The following is a 7,052-nucleotide window of genomic DNA, read 5'->3' as shown; positions in this document are numbered from 1 at the left end:
TGTACAAAGTGAATGAAGCCCTGGTGTGCAAACATTTTTTTTTGCTTTGACGTTTGTTTTGGGCTTCACGCTTCCTTGCAACGGATGTTAAAGGCATTAGAGTTGGAAAGAGTTTTCCAGCTTGTTTACTCTGGTGTGGTTTTATCTTACTTTTCAGGCACCCCAGGAGATAGCAAGACGGGCAGACTGGATTCATGCCTCCACTGTGATCATGAAGGTTTTAAAAGAGCAGCACTTTCTACAGAGTTACACCAAGTTTTACTTGAACATAAAAATTGAGCTTTGCGAAATACCATTGTTTTTTAGTTATTTTTCTATTTTCTAATAAAGTTTGTGATAGTCAACTTTCTTAAGTACCTTTCGGGCTTTACTACACTTCTGCAAGATTTTGGCCAATACTGTTTAATACTGTTAGCTCGTTTCATATCAAACTGGAAATACTAAGAAAGAACTCGCTTCGTGGTGCGATAGAAGATGAAGACAGCTAGCCAAACTTTCCATCCTACAGTATCAAGAGTCATCGGTTTGAGCAGATAAAAGAATATCGCCTTCACGCAACCATCATAAAAAGAGTTCTTTCTTTCAGGAAACAATAGAAATGAGTGTCCACTACTCACAATGCAGAGACATTGACCGTGGTTGATGGTTAGGTTTTTTTTTGTCAAAGTGATTGACCTCAACCTAGTGATCGTACTAGTTGTAGACAGAGAGCTTTTGGCAAAGTATATGACCCCACCTGGTTCTATACCTACCTTTCCTTGATCAAGTTTCAGCCATGAATACTTTTACACGTATTATCACCAACCGAAGCTGGCCACAATGGATCATTTAAGAAACTGCGATTGGTTCTGACTGTTCTGAAAAGACTGTGAGCACGACCCGTTCATGCAGTTATGCTTCTATTGACGTTCACGTGATCACCAGTGATAATGCAAGAGTTGGTGTAGAAGCTTCATGTCCTGAGATACTCTAGTATAAAACATTAAGTTCTTCCGCCGATGATAACATTATCAAACACCGACAAGTGCGCTTGCTCCCAGTCGCGACACTTTAAGTTTCTACTTCATAGACTCAAGTATATGAAGTTTCATCTTTAGCGACTTCAGTTTTGCATTCATCTATTGATTGCTCCAGGTGATGAAACAATGGAGAATGTCTCAATGTTATTTATTCCAGAATAATAGCAATGACAATACAGATCAGTTACAGATGGTTATAGATGGTTAGTGGTAATGAATGTGCACCAGTGGTGGCGGCGTACAACTGCGGTGTTGATATATTTGTGGGGTTTAACTTCTCAAAACCACGCTATGATTATGAGAGACGCCGTAGTGGAGGGCTCCGGAAATTTCGACCACCTGGGGTTCTTTAACGTGCACTCAAATCTGAGCAAAGGGGCCTACAACATTTTCGCCTCCATTGGAAATGCAGCCGCCACAGCCGGGATTCGATCCTGCGACCTGCGGGTCAGCAGCCGAGTACCTTAGAAACCAGACCACCGCGGCGGGGCCAGCTGCGGTGTTGCAAACTGCAAATGGTCTTTGTGTAATACTTTGTATATTATTGTAATGGCTGTGTATCTATTTTTAATATATATATATATATATATATATATATATATATATATATATATATATATATATATATATATATATATATATATATACCAAAAACAAAAGTGATGCTGGGTCCGGGAAAGATTATTCGTATAGGAAAGAAGACGCACGTATGAAGTTATTTTATTGACGTTTTGGCCGTGGGTCCGGCCTTTATGCAGCACGCAGCATATGCCCATGAAGGCCGGACCCACGGCCGAAACGTCACTAAAATAACTTCGTACGTGCGTCTTCTTTCCTATACGAATATATATATATATATATATATATATATATATATATGGGGGGGGGGAAGAAGTGTATACTTAAGGGCTCATTTTTTCTGTGTTTTTACACAACATTAATGAGACAGACAATAATGCCAAGGAATTTATAAGGGAAGTTATTAGAACCAATGTAATGAAAATAAGAAATACAAGTGGGTGAAAAAATAACTTGCCGTGACAGGAATTGAACCTGTGACCTTCGAACAACGCGATCGATATATATATATATATATAAGGGAGAGAAGTGTATACCTAAGGGCTCGTATTTCCGTGGTTTAACACAATATTAATGAGATATAACAGACAGTAATGCCAAGGAATGTACAGTGGAAGTTATTAGAACCAATGGAATGTAAATAAGAAGAAAGAAGAAAGAAAAGTGCATGAAAAAATTACCAGCTGTGAGCAGGAATCGAACCTACGACCTTCGAATAACGCGTTCGATGATCTAACCACTGAGCTATCACAGCGGGCGTCCCTCCATCCACTTTTTGGGGTTTATATGTGAATTTAGAAGTAGGAGTGACAGTCAGCGCCATCTATAAGCCAAACAACGAGTGTGAAAACACTCTTATTCGCATGTTTTGGCGTCACGTAGCACGTGAACTTATTATGAGCGGGCAGCTGATTAATTGTCCCTCTTATACAACCTAAACACACCAAGTCTGCCATTACGAGACCCTCGTTCAATAAAATAAGGGAGAGAAGTGTATACCTAAGGGCTCGTATTTCCGTGGTTTAACACAATATTAATGAGATATAACAGACAGTAATGCCAAGGAATGTACAGGGGAAGTTATTAGAACCAATGGAATGTAAATAAGAAGAAAGAAGAAAGAAAAGTGGATGAAAAAATTACCAGCTGTGAGCAGGAATCGAACCTCAAAGCAGCAGGAATCGAACCCCAAAAAGTGGATGGAGGGACGGCCGCTGTGATAGCTCAGTGGTTAGAGCATCGAACTCGTTATTCGAAGGTCGTAGATTCGATTCCTGCTCACAGCTGGTAATTTTTTCATCTACTTTTCTTTCTTCTTTCTTCTTATTTACATTCCATTGGTTCTAATAACTTCCCCTGTTCATTCCTTGGCATTACTGTCTGTTATATCTCTTTAATATTGTGTTAAACCACGGAAATACGAGCCGTTAGGTATACACTTCTCTCCCTTATTTCATTGAACGAGGGTCTCGTACTGGCAGACTTGGTGTGTTTAGGTTGTATAAGGGGGACAATTAATCAGCTGCCCGCTCATAATAAGTTCACGTGCTACGTGACGCCAAAACATGCGAATAAGAGTGTTTTCACACTCGTTGTTTGGCTTATAGATGGCGCTGACTGTCACTCCTACTTCTAAATTCACATATAAACCCCAAAAAGTGGATGGAGGGACGGCCGCTGTGATAGCTCAGTGGTTAGAGCATCGAACGCGTTATTCGAAGGTCGTAGGTTCGATTCCTGCTCACAGCTGGTAATTTTTTCATCCACTTTTCTTTCTTCTTTCTTCTTATTTACATTCCATTGGTTCTAATAACTTCCACTGTACATTCCTTGGCATTACTGTCTGTTATATCTCATTAATATTGTGTTAAACCACGGAAATACGAGCCCTTAGGTATACACTTCTCTCCCTTATTTCATTGAACGAGGGTCTCGTACTGGCAGACTTGGTGTGTTTAGGTTGAATAAGAGGGAAAATTAACTAGCTGCCCGCTCATAATAAGTCCACGTGCTACGTGACGCCAAAACATGCGAATAAGAGTGTTTTCACACTCGTTGTTTGGCTTATAGATGGTGCTGACTGTCACTCCTACTTCTAAATTCACATATAAACCCCAAAAAGTGGACGGAGGGACGGCCGCTGTGATAGCTCAGTGGTTAGAGCATCGAACTCGTTATTCGAAGGTCGTAGATTCGATTCCTGCTCACAGCTGGTAATTTTTTCATCTACTTTTCTTTCTTCTTTCTTCTTATTTACATTCCATTGGTTCTAATAACTTCCCCTGTTCATTCCTTGGCATTACTGTCTGTTATATCTCTTTAATATTGTGTTAAACCACGGAAATACGAGCCGTTAGGTATACACTTCTCTCCCTTATTTCATTGAACGAGGGTCTCGTACTGGCAGACTTGGTGTGTTTAGGTTGTATAAGGGGGACAATTAATCAGCTGCCCGCTCATAATAAGTTCACGTGCTACGTGACGCCAAAACATGCGAATAAGAGTGTTTTCACACTCGTTGTTTGGCTTATAGATGGCGCTGACTGTCACTCCTACTTCTAAATTCACATATAAACCCCAAAAAGTGGATGGAGGGACGGCCGCTGTGATAGCTCAGTGGTTAGAGCATCGAACGCGTTATTCGAAGGTCGTAGGTTCGATTCCTGCTCACAGCTGGTAATTTTTTAATCCACTTTTCTTTCTTCTTTCTTCTTATTTACATTCCATTGGTTCTAATAACTTCCACTGTACATTCCTTGGCATTACTGTCTGTTATATCTCATTAATATTGTGTTAAACCACGGAAATACGAGCCCTTAGGTATACACTTCTCTCCCTTATTTCATTGAACGAGGGTCTCGTACTGGCAGACTTGGTGTGTTTAGGTTGTATAAGAGGGAAAATTAACTAGCTGCCCGCTCATAATAAGTCCACGTGCTACGTGACGCCAAAACATGCGAATAAGAGTGTTTTCACACTCGTTGTTTGGCTTATAGATGGTGCTGACTGTCACTCCTACTTCTAAATTCACATATAAACCCCAAAAAGTGGACGGAGGGACGGCCGCTGTGATAGCTCAGTGGTTAGAGCATCGAACGCGTTATTCGAAGGTCGTAGGTTCGATTCCTGCTCACAGCTGGTAATTTTTTCATCCACTTTTCTTTCTTCTTTCTTCTTATTTACATTCCATTGGTTCTAATAACTTCCCCTGTTCATTCCTTGGCATTACTGTCTGTTATATCTCTTTAATATTGTGTTAAACCACGGAAATACGAGCCGTTAGGTATACACTTCTCTCCCTTATTTCATTGAACGAGGGTCTCGTACTGGCAGACTTGGTGTGTTTAGGTTGTATAAGAGGGACAATTAATCATCTGCCCGCTCATAATAAGTTCACGTGCTACGTGACACCAAAACATGCGAATAAGAGTGTTTTCACACTCGTTGTTTGGCTTATAGATGGCGCTGACTGTCACTCCTACTTCTAAATTCACATATAAACCCCAAAAAGTGGATGGAGGGACGGCCGCTGTGATAGCTCAGTGGTTAGAGCATCGAACGCGTTATTCGAAGGTCGTAGGTTCGATTCCTGCTCACAGCTGGTAATTTTTTCATCCACTTTTCTTTCTTCTTTCTTCTTATTTACATTCCATTGGTTCTAATAACTTCCCCTGTACATTCCTTGGCATTACTGTCTGTTATATCTCATTAATATTGTGTTAAACCACGGAAATACGAGCCCTTAGGTATACACTTCTCTCCCTTATTTCATTGAACGAGGGTCTCGTACTGGCAGACTTGGTGTGTTTAGGTTGTATAAGAGGGACAATTAATCAGCTGCCCGCTCATAATAAGTTCACGTGCTACGTGACGCCAAATCATGCGAATAAGAGTGTTTTCACACTCGTTGTTTGGCTTATAGATGGCGCTGACTGTCACTCCTACTTCTAAATTCACATATAAACCCCAAAAAGTGGATGGAGGGACGGCCGCTGTGATAGCTCAGTGGTTAGAGCATCGAACGCGTTATTCGAAGGTTGTAGGTTCGATTCCTGCTCACAGCTGGTAATTTTTTCATCCACTTTTCTTTCTTCTTTCTTCTTATTTACATTCCATTGGTTCTAATAACTTCCCCTGTACATTCCTTGGCATTACTGTCCGTTATATCTCATATATATATATATATATATATATATATATATATATATATATATATATATATATATATATATATGTTGTTTCCTATATTGTATGATTATTTTATCATCGCGAGGCCACCTCGTTTTAACTCAGGGTGAGGTATTCTTTCGATACACGTAGTTCTCTAGTCGTTCATGCGTCACCATGAATGATCAATGCTTTTGGACTTTTGAGAGTTCCAATTGGACTTTTATGACAAAGGCGGATTCACGCTCTGCAAAATAATTCGAAAATATGCTCGAATGTGCTCAAACATCCATACTATTTATGCAGCACGCAGCATATGCCCAGACATAAGGCAAACTGGAATGTTAATGACGTCATCTAGTTGAAAAGAATGTTTGCCTCGCCTTTAACAATGAACGTGCGTGGCCATCTAAATTAATCCTCTGCTTTCACAAAACTTAAGGGCTCGGTTTTTTTTTCGTTAGCGACAATATCAATCAAAACTAAGAGGCAATAATGCCAGAGAAACTATTATGGTGTTATTCAAAATAAGTGTAACTGTGAAAAAAGAAAAAAAAGGACGATAAAATAGCTTGCCACCGTCGGGTTCTGAACCTGCAACCTTCGGATAACGCGTCCGATGCTCTACCACTGAGCTGACCAGGTTACATGTTTCTGCAAAATTCATGTTCTATTAGCCACATGACATATTTTCTCAGGGTCACACAAGAATAAATCTTGACGTAAATTTGCGTAACAGCAGTCCCATCACGTGTTTCAGCCGAAACCCCGTGAGTCTAGTCCAGCGACTGGTTTTAATCACTAACAACGTAACATTAGTCATGTGATATGGTCCTGCACAACTCATGCCACTTAGGGGGTAGCAGCGTTGCTGTTCGTGGCTACTTTGCGCCAAATTGGCTACTTTACAACTCATTTGACAACAAATGTATCCAGCTCGCGCCATTGCTATTTACTGGCTACGTTAAAATTTCCTCTTATACTTTTTTCAAAATGTTTTTATTGCTCAGTTGTAAGGATTATTCATAGTACCACTCCTGTTCTCTTTGGCTACAATTGTCGGGATGTTAATGAAGTACATGGCTATTTTGGCTTGAGTTCTGGCGCCTTTCCAAATCCACCCAACAGCAACTGTGGCGGGAAAGAACATGAGCTTGGGAGGGCAGACTCTTTCTTTGGAGTCCGAAAATTAGCTGCTCTGTTGGTTTCAATTTCGCAACAATAGGGCTAACGGCACGATTCTTTTTTTCTTCTAAAGAAAAATATTAGACACAGTCATGTTTAAAT

General features: G+C 40.3%; 1 protein-coding gene across 2 annotated transcripts in view; it reads left to right on the top strand.

The window, feature by feature from the left end:
• Positions 1-344, top strand: part of LOC142765099 (uncharacterized) — a 48,779-nt gene extending 48,435 nt beyond the window's left edge. For both annotated transcript variants that reach the window (XM_075865666.1, XM_075865665.1), the window contains one exon: positions 158-344. The gene's annotated coding sequence lies outside the window, so the exon portion shown is untranslated. The remainder of the gene's footprint in view (positions 1-157) is intronic.
• Positions 345-7,052: the final 6,708 nt, after the last annotated feature.

Source organism: Rhipicephalus microplus, chromosome 6, assembly GCF_043290135.1.
Source record: "Rhipicephalus microplus isolate Deutch F79 chromosome 6, USDA_Rmic, whole genome shotgun sequence".
NCBI lineage: Eukaryota > Metazoa > Arthropoda > Arachnida > Ixodida > Ixodidae > Rhipicephalus > Rhipicephalus microplus.
The sequence above is the reverse complement of the archived record's forward strand: the minus strand, read 5'-3'. Positions and strand labels throughout refer to the sequence as shown.